Source organism: Alligator sinensis, unplaced genomic scaffold (assembly GCF_000455745.1).
Source record: "Alligator sinensis unplaced genomic scaffold, ASM45574v1 scaffold886_1, whole genome shotgun sequence".
Lineage (NCBI taxonomy): Eukaryota > Metazoa > Chordata > Crocodylia > Alligatoridae > Alligator > Alligator sinensis.
In genome coordinates, this window is record NW_005842040.1 from 2,128,345 (window position 1) to 2,146,183 (window position 17,839).

The 17,839-nt window shown below is 42.1% G+C and overlaps 1 protein-coding gene across 2 annotated transcripts in view; it reads left to right on the forward strand.

The window, feature by feature from the left end:
- Nucleotides 1-17,839, forward strand: part of FBXL20 (F-box and leucine rich repeat protein 20) — an 84,358-nt gene that overhangs the window by 349 nt on the left and 66,170 nt on the right. The gene's annotated exons all lie outside the window — the stretch shown is intronic.

The window sequence follows — 17,839 nt, forward strand, 5'->3', positions numbered from 1 at the left end:
CCCTATATTTCTGTTACTATGTGTACTTCCTCCTGCTTCAAATATAAATGCTTAGAAAGCAGAGAGCAGACAAGGTTCCTTGGGTGAATCTGATATCTTTTATTAGACCAACCCAAATAGTTGGAGAATAGTTATTAAGCAAGCTTTCGGGTTCAAAAAACCTTTGTCAGGCTAAGGAAGTTTCAGCAGTTGGTGTGTGTTCTTCCTGGATGGAACCTACACCCCTAGAAAGCGGACACACAGTTTGGATGGCATTTTATTACTTTTTTTTTGAGGGAGAGGAGAAGGGTAAAAAGGGGGTGGGTAAAGTGTTTGCAGTTAATAGATTATTTACTTTCCTTTTACGTTCTTCTTCAGAACTTAAAATCTGGTTCTGTCCTTGGCGCAGTGCACTGAACATACTCCAGTGGTTCTCAACTTTTTTTAGACTCGAGGCACCCATTGGAAAATGCCAGCTTAGTTTGCACTCATTTTTTTGACTACAGAAAAATAATGGAGTGATTCTTCTGTTGCAAAGAACTTGAGCCACATTGGCAGAATTTTTTACCACTCTGGATTCCTATATGAAATGTCTGGTTTTATCATGGTGAATCATGTTTGATCCCCAAAAGTGCTAACATTTTGTGGCACCCCACAACCCCCTTGAAAGGATCTTGAGGCGTCTTAATCCCTCAGTACCCTGGTTGAGACTCTCTGCCATACTTCATACCCTAGTGAAGGGAACAGAGGAATTTGACTAATTTAGAAGCAAAAAATCTTTTCAGTTGAGCTAAAAATAATTCAGCATGGCTGTAGGAGGACTAGAAAGGATTAAGCAGCAAAAGTTAGCATTCTGCTGGAGGAGAAGGTAGTAGAAAGAAACCTGAATCGCCCTTAATTCATCTTCCTTAAGTAGCATTGTTCTTACTTTGCAACACTGGGTTCCTTTAAAGGACATTTCTGGAGCCTAGGAATTGAATGTAATCCACATAATCTCCCCCCCCAAACAAAACAAAACAAAACCCAAAAAACCAAACAGGTTTCTTGGTAAAGTTTGCACACACGCCCAACATGTTTAAATCTTGCTTGAGAAGTTAGTCAACATAGCTTTTGGCTTGAACTTGTTATGAGTAAAATACTGCAACCTCTCAGCTTTGTTGTTTTGCAGTCATAGTGGAAGAGTGGCTCTAAACTATACTTGGTATATCCCTGCTGTTAAATGATACACAATTGCTCAGCCTTCCACATACAGAGTACAACAGCTTTACAAGTGGTGGGGACTTCGGAGTTACCCCAAGAATTCATTTGGACTTTGTCCAGGCTGGACCCAGAGTCCATGCATGGGGATCTCGGGCACCTCTTGGCTCCAAGATAGGACCATCTTCTGCTGTCAAGAAAGATACTAGTGACATGCTGACAATTGAAAAACAGACGGTAGCAGTCCGTTCTTGGGGAGCAATGTATGCATGTGAGTAGTAGAGTGCAGGATTTTACTGCATAGCTTCACAGAACTGTGCTTTGAAGGACACGGTTTTGTTGTGTTTGTTTTTTACGGGTGGATTTTGATGTTTGATCTTCCAGAATGTCTTCTGTTCTTGGAAAGAACGCTTTTTTAAGAGGAAAGAGGATTTATATGCTGGAAATTAAGGTCTTTGACTGAATCAAGATAAAGTGAAGCACAGGCTTGTACAACAAGTGGGACTGTTAAACTTTAGTCTGGATTTGGTGCAGAGATGTTTAACACCTGATCTTGCTTAGCGTCTATTATTTTTCATGATTTGTGCATATTAATAGTCACTTTTCTTAATTATTACTGAAATGGTTATTCTCTATATGCTAAGATATCTGTATTTTATTTCTGATTGTTACATCAGAGGTTTAGGTAGATCGGGTAATTTATTGTTTTCACTGCTACTGCTTGGCTTTTTTTTTTTTTTTTTTTTTTTTTTTAAACTAATGCAACTATGTAAATGATCTTGACCATGCACTAACATACTGTATCATCAGTCTTCATGTGGCTGACTCACTCATGTCCCTACCTCCACTTGTTAATCTATCAGTATATTTTCAAAGAGCTAATTCTTTTGTGAAACAGACTTGCCTGTTTCCTTGTGAAGGATGTTTATTTTATGGACAGCCTAACTTCCACTTGTTTATTTCCTAGAAAATGCCTCAGTAACATCAGCACTTCTCAGGTAAAGGGATTGGAGAGAACTTGTGATCCTTCTGATGGTACTCTCTTGGCAGAGTACACAACAGTAGCCAATACAAAAAAGGAGATTGCTTATAGTTTTGCATACTTGAAAGCTAAAAGAGTTGCATTTATGTTCTAGCATTTGCAGCCAGTATCTCTTAATAGAAAACCACTAGCATTTTCTTCTAATAAAATCTAAAAAGCAAAGGAAGAAAGGAATAACTCTGTGGGAGTTTAAATACTGTGACACGGTGGATGGTCCAAAGCATTCTGTGTGTGGTAGCCATGTCCTTGTAAAGAGACAGGAAATTCAGTTGAAAAGAAGAAAATCAAAAAGAAATATACTTTGGTTGCTGTCTTTATGGATTTCTCTGTATGTTTAAAAACTGTGGAGAAGGGTGTGTTTTTTAAATGTAATTGCATTTTAAATTGAGTGGACAAAGGTCACGGGATGCCCTAATGACTGCTGGTAAGGTGTGAGGTTTTTAATGAGGCTGAAGAAGAACTAGTGTAGAGGCCCCAAAACAGCTTTAATAAGGAACACTTTTATTTCCTGTACTCAATATTCTCTCTCCTTTACTTGAAAAATGTAATGCCATCCAGCTTTGACCTCTACAGTCTTTGGGTATACCTGTTACCTTTGACATGTCTGGAGAACTGCACTAGGTATTCAATGCTAGACACAGTTGCTGGGAAGGAAAAAGCTGATTATCTGCAAGCTTCTGCTCCCCTGATTTTTCACCAAGCTGCTTTGGATTTCAACCTATGTTTCTGCAGGGACTGTCCATTGGAAATTAATCAGATGTGCATCTCCTTCTGCTTGAGTCAGCTGTCAAGTCAAATGACTACAAATGTTGAAAATATTCAGTGCTAGTTTGGGTGCGTTCCCCCCAACCACCACCACCAACATCGTAGCACTTGAAATGGCTGAATTAAGTTTGTAAGTGGGTTTCATGGAATGCTTTGCTGGTGAAAGTTTGGGTAGGAACCTAAGTTGGGAAGAGGACAGCAAGTCAAAAATCAACCAAAATGTAAAGAGATGATTTTGGTATGTCACCTCCTTTGTATTAAACAGTAGGTGCTGTTTCATTTAAATAGTTCCCAGGTGAACTGCTTGGACCTTTATTCCACTTTATCTAGAATGCCTTTGCAATATTCCAGGTGCTTTCCACTCCTCTCCCCCTCCCCCCCCATCAAGTACATATCTGATTTTTCAATTATTAACCCCCTAAAAACTGCAACATGAACTTGTATGCTAGCATATTTTTTTATGGTTAACTTTTTTTCCCACAGATACATATGTAGGTATATACATCTTGTAGGCAACCATCGATCCTCTGGATCATGGTGTAAACATAAGAGGTCTAGTCGGATGCGTGATGAGTCTGTTTGTGGTTGACAAGCCCAATTTGAGAGCAACACAGCTTCTTACAAGTTTCAGAGATCCATATGTTGTCTGAGTTGGAGTCCAAATTTACAGCATACTGCTTTCTTCTTTCTCACTTTGCTTCTATCCTCTAGATCAAAGCTGCTTCATGTTGAGTTGCACCCAGTGCTGGATGTTCCCTGTGGATATGGACAGGATTCTGCGTGATCCTCCAGGCTTTCTACATTGATGTTGAATTACTTCATATAATTTTGAACATAGCACACATCATGGTACTGTTATAGAGGGCAATCATGCCTTCTAGAGTACTATATCTCACTGTTTAAAATATTCTTGGGAATTCTGTCTCCTCCCATTCTCCTGACATGGCTGATCCATCACAACCTCTTTTTCTGGATACTAGTTTCTAAGTGTGTCAGTCCTGCACTCTCTAGTATGTTTGTGTTTGGTATTCTGTCTTCCCAATTTATTTTCAGGATCTTCATAGATGCTAGGGTCAGAAGGGACCTTAATAGATCATCGAGTCCGACCCCCTGCATAGGCAGGAAAAAGGGCTGGGTTCAGATGACCCCAGCTAGATGCCTATCTAAACTTCTCTTGAAGACCCCCAGGGTAGGGGAGAGCACCACCTCCCTTGGGAGCCCATTCCAGACCTTGGCCATGCTAACTGTGAAGAAGTTCTTCCTAATGTCTAGTCTAAATCTGCTCTCTGCTAGCTTGTGGCCATTATTTCTTGTAACCCCCGGGGGCACCTTGGTGAATAAAACCTCACCAATTCCCTTCTGTGCCCCTGTGATGAACTTATAGGCAGCCACAAGGTCGCCGCTCAACCTTCTCTTGCGGAGGCTGAAGAGGTCCAGGTGCCCCAGTCTCTCCTCATAGGGCTTGGCCTGCAAGCCCTTAACCATACGAGTGACCCTTCTCTGAACCCTCTCCAGGTTATCCACATCCCTCTTGAAGTGTGGCGCCCAAAACTGCACGCAGTATTCCAACTGTGGTCTGACCAGCGCTCGATAGAGGGGAAGTATCACCTCTATCTTATACAAACATCTCATGTGAAAGCTGTTCAGTTTCTTGATGTGCCTAGCTTGTGTAGTCCACATTTCAGAACCCTAAAGCAGGGATTACAGCACACAAGTCCCATAGATTTGCATCTTCACCTTAGCTGATAGTTTACAGTTGTTCCATGTTTCTGTAATGACCCAAAATTCTTTAGCTGCTTTTCTTATTCTGTTTTGTCAGTTCAGTCTAAAGGTCAAGTTTCTTGCTGATCATGAAACCCAAATAGCAAAAACTGACAACACTGGGAGATTTATCTTCCAGAATGATGTCAGGTATTGGTTCTTCCACCCCTTGGTACGTGATCACAGTCTTTTTTAGGCTTATTGCAATCCCAAAACTTGCATGATTCAGAAAATCTTCCCTAGAGATTTTGTAGGGAAGATTCACTGTGTGGGCAAGCAAGACCGTGTCTTCTGCAAACAGGAAGTCTCCAGTTCTTTCACATGGGTTTTCACTCTAAACCTTGCAATGTTGAACAAGCCTCCATCCAGTGTGGTTTGAAGATAACTGCTATCGTTGCTGTCCTTGAATGCATCAAGAAGCAGTAATGAAAAGTAGATGTTAAAAAGCATGGGGCTGAGACGCACCCATTTTTCCCCTTTATTGATGTAAAAGGGCTTTGATTCTTTGTTTTCATACACCACAGTTACCTTCATATCTTGATGTAATGAGCAAATGATATTCAACAGTTTGGAAGGACAACACGGTTTCTTTAGAACAGTAAAAAGGCCCTGTGTGTTGACTGTATCAAAGGCCTTTGTCAGATTGATGAAGGCTATGTACGGTATGATTCATTTTTTCTCTACATTTCTCTTGCAGTTGCTTGACCCAAAATACCATATCAATGGTGAAGCATCCTGAGTGAAAACCACATCGACTTTCAGGATAGATTCTTTCACCAGATTCTATCAGATTGCTTTCATCAGAATTTCACTTGACTAAATTACACTTGAAACTATTTCTAGGAATATAAGCATATAAAGGTCAGGATCTATTTTGCATATAGAGATAAAATTGTGCCTGGTATTAAATATATCTTTATCTGGATTTTTCGGCCTGTTTCTGGTTCTAGGTCGGACTGCTCTCTGGGCTGACCTGTGAACATATAGCATGCATAGTCCAGTTGTCTGTGCAACCAACAGATTATTGTTGTTCTCTGGTCTACTGACATACATGCTTAGGGAGGATACCAAAGCAGTGAGACTGCTAATGATAGAGCTCATCAGAGCAGCTGCTTTATTTGGTAGACAGCCATTTCCCTAGGAGACTTAATACAGATTAAACTGAATGGAAAAAACGGTCCCTGGGTAACTGCAGTGTGTACAAGGAAAGCTTGCCCAATCTCAACTGCCTGAATTATTTATTTGCCATCGTTCATAACAACGTTGTGTTACATAGATTGTGTCCCAAAGAGGCCTGTGTTTAAACGTTATTATTGCCTGCCTTTCCTCACCAGAATTATTTTTTTAGCACCTCAAAAAGGACAGCACATCTATACAAATGCATCTCCTTGATTTAAGTGCTGTTTACAGTGTGTGCTGTACAGGCAGAGCTTCTAAATAAATATCTACCGTTCTCATATTTAGTAATGTCATTTTGTTAGAAATTAAATTGATATTATTTTAGAGTTAACTTGTGTTAAGTTCCCTAACCAGAACTGGAGATATGATGTATTGGTTTGCTTTGAAAGAGTTTTAATAAGATATTGCAACAAAAACTTGTTATTAGACCATTGTAAATTATTCTTGTCCTTCTAGATTTGTATTTTACAAGCTAATTTTTTTCACTGATACAATCTGTACCAGACTTGTTTATTTATTCCATATGGTCCTAGAAGTTAAAGGTAGTATGAATGCTGGCAACAAATTTAAGTAATACTTAGTTTTTGCATATGAGCCAACTATTATAAGGCTGAAGAGCACCTTACAAGGACCCTCACACTGATGTCAGCATTGAAAACTATACTATTTTAATTTATTTACACAGAACTATCCCTACAATGAAAGTGAAATACCAACTTTTTTGTTTTATAGCCTTGAAGAAATGTATCGTAGTTTCTGTACTAGGCCATATTCTTTTTCAACAGTCTGCTGTGTATTGTACTGTTCTGTCACTATCTGTGTTAAAACAGAATGAAGTATTATGGCTGGGCATATGAATTAGAATCTACAAGTCCAAAACTCTTATTAACTACTGTTTTGGTAGTCATGTTTCAGTTCATGTTGTTGAGATGATAAAAATCTGTCATATACCACCATCTTGCACAATCCCCCCCTCCCTTTTTTGGCCAGATGGCTTTAAAAGAAAGCTCAGTGTCCTGTCAATTTAGTTTCTATTAATGCATTTAAGAAAGCTACACCATTTTAATGGAATTGAGAATTTTAACGGATATTTCATAGGATCTCTTTCTACCATAGCAAAGCACAGTGCCTTAATGTAAAATACATATCTAGACATCCAAAAGGCAATCAGAATAAATAGTGTGCAGCGTAGACAATACTCTACACGTTCATAGAAATATATAATGTTTTCGTATACTGTCCAGCCATCTGTGGCACTGGTCTTCTCATTCTTCTGTTCCTTGAAGCTATGGCCATATTGTTGACTCCTGAAAACTTAAGCTCCGTTTTCCCACTTGTCCTTTCCCACTTGCCCTCACTCCTACACACAGACACCAGCCTGCACATGGTTGACTACTCTAGTATTTATGGTAGGCATGCACTACCTTCATTTTCAGTTCGTTGGCTGTTTTTAGTCTCTCGCGCGCGCGCACACACACACACACACACACACACACTGTTGAAAAAATGCTGGGATTTGGCAGGCAGCCACTGTATTGTTTCTTAGTTGGATGAACATTAAGATGAACAACCACAGGTCCGAATGTGACAACGTAAGATAAAGGAAGAACTTGTGTATATCAGCTGTTTAGGTCCGGAAAACTCCACATAAATGGAATAGTTTTTCCTTCATGGAGCTTTAAATATCATGCTTTAGGAGAAGAACAGCCTTTAGGTTCAAGGTCCACATCTAAGCTAATATTTTGTGTTAGGTTGTTGTGTTTGGCACTGCTTCTGTTAATCTTACCGGCTTTTTTTGTTTTTTTTGGGGGGGGGGGGGAAGACCCCCCACTGATGCTGAAGCCAGATGCAGTCTCAGCTGACTGCCAACACTGCAGTAAACACCCCTGACCTGGTTGCTAATGTATTCAACAACTGTCTTGTACTGCTGACTGACTAGTGCGTGAACCCCCAAAGAGCTTAATGCTCTTAACTCTTAATGCCTCATTTGTAGTATTTGACTAATTGAGCATGGAGCCACTAACTGAATAGTTTGTCAAAAGTTGTTTTTCAGCCTTTTGATCTTGGTGTGCACTTGCATTAACACTTTTGTATTTTCCCCTTTATGTATGGTGAATACTTTGTAATGTCACTTTAATAGAGGGCACAGAGAATGCTGCACCTCTCAGCTGATGTAGCCATAAAATTGGCGTTAGATGGAAATGAACACTATGACCGTTTATAAAAATGTACAGTATGCAGATATCAGCTCATCTAAACTGCACTCCAGTGATGGAATATGAATTTGATATTTTTTGCGTGTGTGTTTGGGGTTTTGTCTTGGTTTTGAATGTAAACTGAAAAAATGAATTGTTTATGAAGCAGCGACAACGTGGAAGGTTGCAGTTCCACCCTCTGGTCACATCCTGCATTTGTCAGCTTGGATGCTACTGTCCTATTGTCTTGCATATAGGAGAGAGGAGAATCTGGCTGCTGTACTGTTCTAGCGTTATTGTATGTTTTTAGCTATATATTTGGAAGGATGAGTGAGGACGCGCTTCTTTTCAGTGGAAAGTATTTGGTACTTCACAGTAGTAATCTGTCACACACTAAAGATGTTGGTAGTATTCGGGGAATTGCCTTGGTATTTAAAGGTGGTAATGAAAAATATATTTACTCGATTCCAAGACAAGGGTTTTTTTTTCCCTATTTAACATCGAGGGAAGCCCCTTGTCTCGCAGTGGAGTACAAGGCAGCAGGGGTGGGTGGCAGGGAGTAGCTCCAGTCCCCACCCTACATCAGGGCTGGACTTGCAGCTGTTACCTGCCTCTTCCTGGGGTCCCCACCCCCAATCTGCACCCCCTGCTTCTCCGCTCCCAGCCCCCTCTTCCCTGTCTGTATTCTTTTACTTAATGTTCCCAATTACAGTTTCAGTAAACAGTGTGAATTTTAAAATGACGCCTCGCTTTTTCTTTTGACTGTGACTTTTAAAAAGAAGAATACAGAAAAGTCATAAGTTCTTCCTACTCCCCTGCACCTGAAAAAATGCTCATTACCAGGTGCAATATTTCTAATAATTCTTACTCTTTTGCCACGGTCCAGAAATAATGATACAACCAGCTGACTGATTAGAGTTGGGAACGTAGTTCATATTTTCCTTATTTTTTGGATGATGTTCAGATCCTAGAAGAATGGACCATACTGGTTGTTTAGAAAACTTTCTTTGCGTAAATGAGGACTAGAAAATTAACTAGTTTATAAACGGGTATAAATTCTGTAGGAACTCACCAGCCACCTTTATACTAAGGAAATGTGTGTGTAGATTTTTTTTCTTTGTGTTTTTTTTCCCCCCTCACTGTTACTAAATGGGTAATTGCAGCATGTGAATTCCTCATGCTGTATGGATACAGATACAAATATTTCTATATTCATGTAACTTTCCTCCAGTTGGAAAGTTAATTTTCAGAATATAAAATGTATAGTGTGCGTTCTGCAAATGGCAACCTCATCTATATGCGAACTATTATACACTTCAATGTGTGTGTGGGTGGGGGGAAGGTCAAATTAAATATACACACCCATACTTTGGCCTCAGACTGAAATTTGCAGAACCCATAATCTTTCTGTACCCGCAGTTTTTAAGAGCCTGTCTATGGTGCTACAAATATAGTTTAAAAAGCTCTGAAATGAACTGCTATAATAATATGATTTTATATTCTAGTATATATAGTAATTCACCAAATAAAGATATACTGAGAATTCCTATTTATACACCTTTGCATTCATCATAGTAAAATCTCCCTCTTTGCACATATATATAGTTCATATTCTACACAGATGTTTCATGTGTGAGAACATGCATAATTATATGTTCAGATCCTTTTCAATACAAGTAGGCTAATTTTGGCTACAGGCTTGGCAGCACTGTCTTATTATCATGATCTTCCATTGATACCATAAAACATGACCCAATTTTAAACATTACGCCCTGTAACAAATTGTTAGTACAGCAAGATCCTGAATAGCAACTAAGATTCTCTACATCTCCACTACATAGCAGTAGATTAATATGCTTACCTTGGCATGACCCATCACTTTTTAAAACAATCTCAGTAGTGTCAGAGAAGATACCTCAAGTCAGTAGGCAAAATCTTTATCACGAAGTGGAAGTTTGTGAAGGGGAGGTGTGAAACAAACTAGACACTGAGAAATGGTTCACCTGTTGCTAAGTGACCTCTGCATAAAACAGTAGGTTTTTTTTTCTTCTCTTTTTCCCCTAAACTGGGTGCTTTCCTAAGCTGTGAGATTTAGGTCTTTAGGTATACAAAGCCCATTCAGGTCTAAATCGGCTTGGTTTGGATGACTCTGACTACGTTCTGGAAAACGGCATATCTACTTGTTGTCATGACCCAAAAGGCATGATTGTGTGTGTGCGCTTCGGCATCAGAATTATCCACGTTAAGTTGCAGAGCATTGCACGGGAGTTTCCTGTAGCAAGAGGAAACCCCGGTGCAGGGACCAGTTTCCCGCCTTTTCTGCAGCTTCTTTTGCAGAGTGCATTGCTCGAGTTGCAAGAGGAATGCACGGTGCAAAAGAGTTCCCGCCACCGGTATGCAAATTCGTTCCCCGTGATTGGCTAGTGCTAAATTATTCACACGTGGCGGCTAGCGATTGGCCTGTTAGCCGTATAAAAGGCTTGAGCAGTTTCCACCCAAGCCGAAGAGGACTCCACATCCATCTCGTGGGGACTCTGGGTACACGGCAGGGCAATAGAGACCCTGTGTGAGATCCAGAGGAGCTTGGCGGCCTGATCCACCGCCCACCTCTTCCCGTCTTCGAGCGCGACTAATATAAGACGTATTTACGATTTCTACATTGGTGGCCTGTTCACCCAGAGCATCCGGAGCTCTGCACCGTGGAGCCTAGCAACCTCCACGAGACCGTCTGTGTTGTGTCTGTCTGTAACTGCAACTTAATCAAGCTTTCCAGCCTACACCATTGCCATCTCGGTGTAAGTAAACAATCTTTTAAACTACCGATACGCGTCCGTGCCTAATTCCAGAGCGAAGGCCTTCCCTCTCCACCCCCACGTGCCCGGGCTGCTGGCCACAGCCCGCGTGCAGCGCGAAAAAGGGCTCGGGGCGCTCCGGGCCCGCACACTTGTGTGCTTTAATGTGCGTTAGCCTATTTTAATGCTCATTAAAGCGTCACAAAAAAAGTGCTCTTTAGCTAATGCGCATTAAAATAGCCTAATATGTATTTTTCTAGTACCTTCAGTGTGAGGTACTAGACTTAATGTGTATTAAAACGCATTAATGAATGTGTAGACGTGCTCACGATGTTTATACTATCATTAAAAGAATATTTAATGACAAAATATAGGCCTTAACCTACTACCCAATGTAAAGTTCGAGTTTGGGGGTTCTTTATTACCATGGTTATGCAAATGAACAAGGAAAGTCTTTCCTGAATTAAAGGGGCATCCTGCAAGCTTTTTGGCAGCTGACTAGAGCCTAAAAGATCCCTTCCTTCTGCCATTTATGGAATTGTCCTGTAAAGTTTTTGCTGAAATTGATATCCTTTGTGCACACATCAAAATACTGGGTAAGAAAAATAACTCTAATCATTAACCTAATAGGGTTAGCATTTTTCTTTTTATTCAATGGTAAATGTAGCTTGCAAGCCAATTTTAAAATCTAAATATATTGTCAAAATGGTTGATTTAAGGATCAAACTGTACAATTTTAAAGTGCTTTAGGACTGTAAAGTCATGCTGTTAAACACATGGTTTCAATCGATTGAATCCTGTATTTTCCCTTTTCCTGCCTGTCTGTTATAATATGGGTATTACTTCCGCATAGAAGCACTGCTAGACTACATAGACATAATGCCTGTGAAAATATTTCCAGAGCAGTGAAATGCTTTTGTGTGAGAGAGATGCAAAACTGTTAGTTGACATATGCCCTGGAAAATTCCACAGGTCCTGCCAATTTTCCATCTTTGGCACATGAGCTGGAATATAGTTATGGGAAATGCAAGACACCCTAACTGATCAACAGCTAACTCCTATAGGTATTGTGATGTTGGCATGTAGTTCTCATCTTGGTCACGGTAACAAAAGAGTAATTTCAGAATATAGGCAGATGTTGCTTGGAAAGTCCCGTAAGAGAACAACATATTTAAAATGGGACATTTTTCTTCAGTTATTTGCTTGGTGCATATATCCTGCTGAATGAAACATTACAGACTTTCCCCAGTCAAATAGCAGATTCTAGCAAACTATACAGATTTGCACTAAACCCAGTCATGGATTGCATTGTCCATTTCATAGTGCATGTTCTAGGACAGGGGTTCTCAATTTTTCAGCCTCAAGGCACCCCTCCATGACTGTTGAATGTAGCATACCCTGACTAAGAATCGCTAAGCTAGAATCTAGCTGGCATTAGGTGAGGGTAGTGAAGACAGGATGTCACCCTGCTGTGCACCACTTTCTCCACTGTCTACCCTTTCCCTGGCTCTGGTCTGTATTTGGGGTGGGGGGAACGTAAGCCCTGCTCCTGCTACCAAAGCTATTCCTCCAGTCTTGCACACCAGCAGCCAGAGCCATCTACCCGCATGGCCCCTTCCAGCAGCCCTAGGAGCATGGGAGAAATTAGGGGATGCGTGGGACTGAAAACCGTAGTTCTGTGGCCCTGTGTCTGCCTGTCTGCAACAAAGCATACTGCTTAGATTGGGGGCAGGCAAAATACAGCTCAGACTAAATCCAGGCAGCCAGGCAATGTCCTCTGGCCCACGGGTGCCCACCAGGTAGTTGTACCCCACCCAGACCTTCCGCCCATGAGGGCAGGAGTGAGGCACCCACACTCCCCCCTCCCCCCTCATATAACCTATTGTACCTTGCTCCCGCCCTTGTGCACAGAAGGGCCTGGCCCAGCCAGCACTTAGCTTCCAGGTAGGGCTACTGCTGCAACTGCCAAGGGACCTTCTTGGCTTCCCTGGAATCCCACTTGTTCCAGGCACCAGCTAGGGAAGTGGTGGGGTGGGGAGCTGCAGCTGGGCAGGAGCACGGATTATGGGGCTAGGGTTGGCAGCAGCGCAGACCATGCCCAAGGGGGTGGCATGAGCATGAAGCAGGTGGGAGCGCTCAGGGCACTTGTGCCCAGCACAGGACACTGCTACCCAGCAGCGTCCAGCTCCAGCCAGTGTTGCACATGGGGGCAAGGAGGACAGACCAGCTGACCCATCTCTATAGCCAGGGTTGCCTGGGGTACACGTGCAGCTCCCAGTACTTGTGCTGCACCGGCAGAAGCCCCGTGTGATTTGCCTTTTGCCACTCCATGCTGTGCAGGTCCCAGTACTCTGTCAGTAGTGGAGGGGAGACCTGCCCCCTGCTTCCTTGTGGGCAGCAGCACCTGAACAGGGCTCAAGCACCCTGAGCACTTACTCCTGCTGCTGCTGTCAGTGGCAAGGACTGTGTGCCATTGGGGGGGTCCCTACCCTCTGTCAGACATGCACAAACCCCCCACACCCCCCACATACAAACACGCCCCAACATACTCTGCTGTCCCCCACACACACTACACACAACCCCCCCCACTCCCTCCACACACAATATGCAAGACTAAGACTTCATTTTTGAGTTGTTATGCAGTCATCTCTATATACACTATACAAACAGAAATCATGACAAAAATATTTTTTGTAATAAAATTAAAGTATCTTATAGTAGGTGTTTGACTTTTAGTATTTTTTTTTCTGGTTCCAAGATGACAACCCTCCCTTCCCAAAAGATTTCTGGGGGGCAAGGGGAGGGACTTCCAGTGTCAAAAGTCAGGGGTTACAGGGTGGGACTTATGGTCCCAAGATGGCAACCAGGGAGCAGAGCACCTGTCAAGAGGCAAGGCTACCCTTTCAGCCCTCAACAGTTCACCAAAACTCATTATGCTGCCCTCCAGCCAAAATAATTGCCCACCCCTGGCTTAGATTGTGGGGTACAGCTGGGTGGAAAGGGGTGAGGGGACAGCAGGGGGAGTCTCCTGTAGAGCAGCTGTGACACCACTTGTCTGTGGGTAGATGATGCAGAGAGGCAGTGGATAAGTGGAGGAAAGCACTGACTTCCTCATACATGAACCAGGCACCATGGCATCCTGGTTGAGAATAACTTTTCTAACATCTCTCATGCAGTCATTTGTTGCCTTGATTCAAGTACTAGAGCATTGCTGCAGTCTCTCTGAAAATAAGCTATATGCTCTTCTTTGGGTTAAATTCTGTATACCAAATGTATTCTGTACATCTGATTCTAGAACAGGGTACCTTGAGATCCTTTTAAGGGTGCCATGGGATGCTAATGTTAGCACTGTTAGGGATGTAAACATGACTTACAGGATAAATCCAGATATTTCAAACAGGAATCTTTAACCTTAAAAATACTCTGATCTACTGTTGTCCTCCTGAGTTAAATGCAACAAGAGAATTGGTCTGTTTTTCTGTAGTCAAAAAAGAGTGAAAACTAAAAGCTGATGTTTTGTAAAGGATACCTTGAATCTTAACTGGTTGAACACCACTGATGTATGTAGTCTGTCTAAAAGGGGTGGGGTGATTTTATGTAATTCCAGTGTTTCATAAGTGCTTTTGAGGCTCAGCCATTATGCTTCAAAAAATAATTAGAAATAGTGGCTGCAGAGATGTTACTGAATCATAGGCCTACTGGTCTGTTGGGAGGAGTTTGGGAAGTCATTTATGAATGCTGTACTGTCCTCTAATTTCCTGTCCTCTACATGATAATCTTGGTTTTATGTAAGGAGTGAATTGGGGTCAGAGATTTTGGTGGAGAGGTGAATTTTACAATGTACAGAGCCAATAAATTAACACTCAATAAATGCCTGTATTTTCTTATGGTCTTTGGCAAGAAAAATCAGTTTAGCTGGAAAACATCTGGTGTTGGTCATTAAAACTACTAGGAATCAAGTCAAAAGATTTGAAATCTAGTATACACTTGTAACACTTGTTCAGTTATTACATTTATTCTTGAGGCAAATTTGCAAGTTAGCCCCTCCTCCATAGTAAAATTAATCTCTCTCAACAGTGTATACATATGACCACAAGTCTTGTTTTGGTAGTAGGCTTTATATGGAAGACTGTAGATCAGTGGTAACCAACCTGGGGATCCCGAATGACAGGTAGATCCCAGAGCCTCTTTGGGTCAATCCTTGGCTGGGGGGACAGCTGGGGGTGTGTGCATGTGCACACCTGCTTCTCCCAACCCCAGCATGTCAATCTGTGGGGGAGGGATGGGGCAGGGGACAGATCGAGGCCCCTGCGGTGAGCAACTGACCGTGCGGCCCAGCCAAGGGCAGAGGAAGGTAAGTGGGGCCCCAGCTTGGTCACATGGTGGGAGGATTGGAGCCTGGGGGGCTCCTCCAGGGGCACAGGGATACTCCCTCCCCATCTCTATAGGGGTGGAGGCGGCTGCTGCTGCGCCTTGAGTCCTGCTGCAGCTGGCCACGTGCGGATCAACTCAGCAGCAGGGATTTGAATGGGGGCGGCCCCGGTCCAGCCAGGTCTGGGAAGATCTGCTCGTCCAGAGGAGTGGGGGGAGCATGGGCCCCCTGGGCCTCCACTGGGCTGCACCCAGGGGTGGGAGCCCCCCTTCCCACGCGCCTCTGGACTGTGGAGAGTCCCAGACCGCCTGGCAGCTTGATGCCATGCTCATCTGGCTGCTGGGCAGGTGCAGCTTGGCACAGCCAAGGCACGGAAGTGGGATTGGGTCCCAGCCCAGCCGTGTCTGAGACGCACCATGGTGCGGAAGGGGGGAGGGGAGGGTAGATCCTGGGTGCCCTTTACTACTATGATCTACTACTACTTTTGATGATCTTCACCGTAACAAGGTTGGAGACCTTATAGATTCACTCTATTGTATATAATCTCTGTTCCTTTCATTTCAATTGCATATAGAGAGACTGGACAGGGTTTTTATTCTGAGGAATTGGTGTTGGTTCTTCTGTTTGATGTAATTTTTTGGCAGTATATCAACATAACTTAGTTCTTGCAAGGTTATTTTTTCCCACTTGCATACTCACTTAGTATATAGGAGCAAATGTTTTAAATAAGTTGAAATAAAAAGGTGGTACACACTCTTTAAATTAACTTCTAGAACTTCTGCCTAGTTATAGAACTAGGATTCCAGCTGGCTTTTTCAATCCGCACCCCCCCTTCCCCAGTCACTTTTAAGTATTATTCATTAGAAGAAAATATCTAGGCTTAGAAGTATACCTTTGAAAGGCAACAGTTTGGGACTCTTTGGGCTGACTGAGTTCCAAAGCTTAGAATATTTAACAAGAGTTTCCTGTACCTGGTCCCATAGCATTTCAGTCAAGGGGCTCTTTACCCAGACAGCTTCCCTAGCATTGCCCAAGACAACGAGTAGTTCCAACAACAGCCAGAAACCAAACAGTTTTTAGGACTTAATTGTTTTCCGTAATTGCCTTGAATTGTAACCAGAATGGTCTTGGAACCAAGTGTAGACTTCAGAGTCCAGGTAATGTGTTGCCTATGGAGAATTTACAGCAGTCAACTGCATTCTGCAGTAACTAGTTTCCAGGTGGTTTTGAAGCATAGTCTTAATAAATGACTGGATGTGATTGTTACATTGGTCACTATGGTGAAGTCAGAATCTAAAATAAATGTGTGGCTTTAGCCAAGTACAGGGGAGGGAGGAGGGGGGGTGGGATGTTTGGCTGCTTCCAGGTCTCATCTTCTCTCTGTTTCAGGACTTTGCGAACCTTGGATAACCTTGAAGCAGGAGCCCTTCCTATAAAGCTGTCTTTCTGCTATCTGGCTTGCTCCTTTGAGTCCCCCTGCTCCTCCTTTATAAGCAGAGTATAGATGTGCTGGTTCAAACAATTTGGAGAAAGAGCACAGTTGCACCTCTTCACTTTTTGCTTTTTTCAATCCTACTTTCACTTCTCCATTAAAAAGATCTACCTCTGATGTTTTGCCATTAGGATTTCATACAGAATTTTCCTCATTTCCTGACTGGGCGGATGAGGCTTATGGTCTGGCAATATACTCGCAAAATACTAACTGTATTGCTGCTTTGATAGTCCAGTCAGCCCCAAATTTACAACTAACATTACAGTTATCTTCAGACATCTGGTAACATGCATAGTAATATTTGCCTGAATGAATTTATCCAGAGGAAGACATGTTCTTTATTTTCACAGGGACTGAGAGTTGGATTTTACTGAGTTACTGTGGGAGCTGGGGTAGGTCACAAAACTTACATGCCTTAATTTATCCTTCTGTAAAATGGGTTGAGCATTTGTCTTCCTATTGCAAAAGGGTAGGATTTGCTTAATATTTGTAAAGCAGTGTCTTCAGATGAAAGGGTCACTGCGGGTACAAGGTATTTATAGTAACAAAGTAGACATAAAGGAACTTGGAAAACAAGTACTCCTTTATTTTTTTTACCTTTTGGAAGAAAGCAAGGTGCTTGTATATACAGTACTTATCTTTGGTTCCTTTTCATTTTAATGTCAAACTCACAAAAAAAAAAGGATAAAAGGATGATCAACAGGCATTTGGTGGTAAAAATGAGAACTTTTCCAATATTCAGAGCTCTTCATGCGTGATTTAGTTAAGTCTCTCTCAGCCACTTCATTTCAAAACATAGAGAAGCTTCTTGCATGTCCTTGTATGATGCTAATAAAAGAAATGAGAGAGTTTCATTTTAATGTCAAACTCACAAAAAAAAAAGGATAAAAGGATGATCAACAGGCATTTGGTGGTAAAAATGAGAACTTTTCCAATATTCAGAGCTCTTCATGCGTGATTTAGTTAAGTCTCTCTCAGCCACTTCATTTCAAAACATAGAGAAGCTTCTTGCATGTCCTTGTATGATGCTAATAAAAGAAATGAGAGAGATAGCCATTAGGGAAA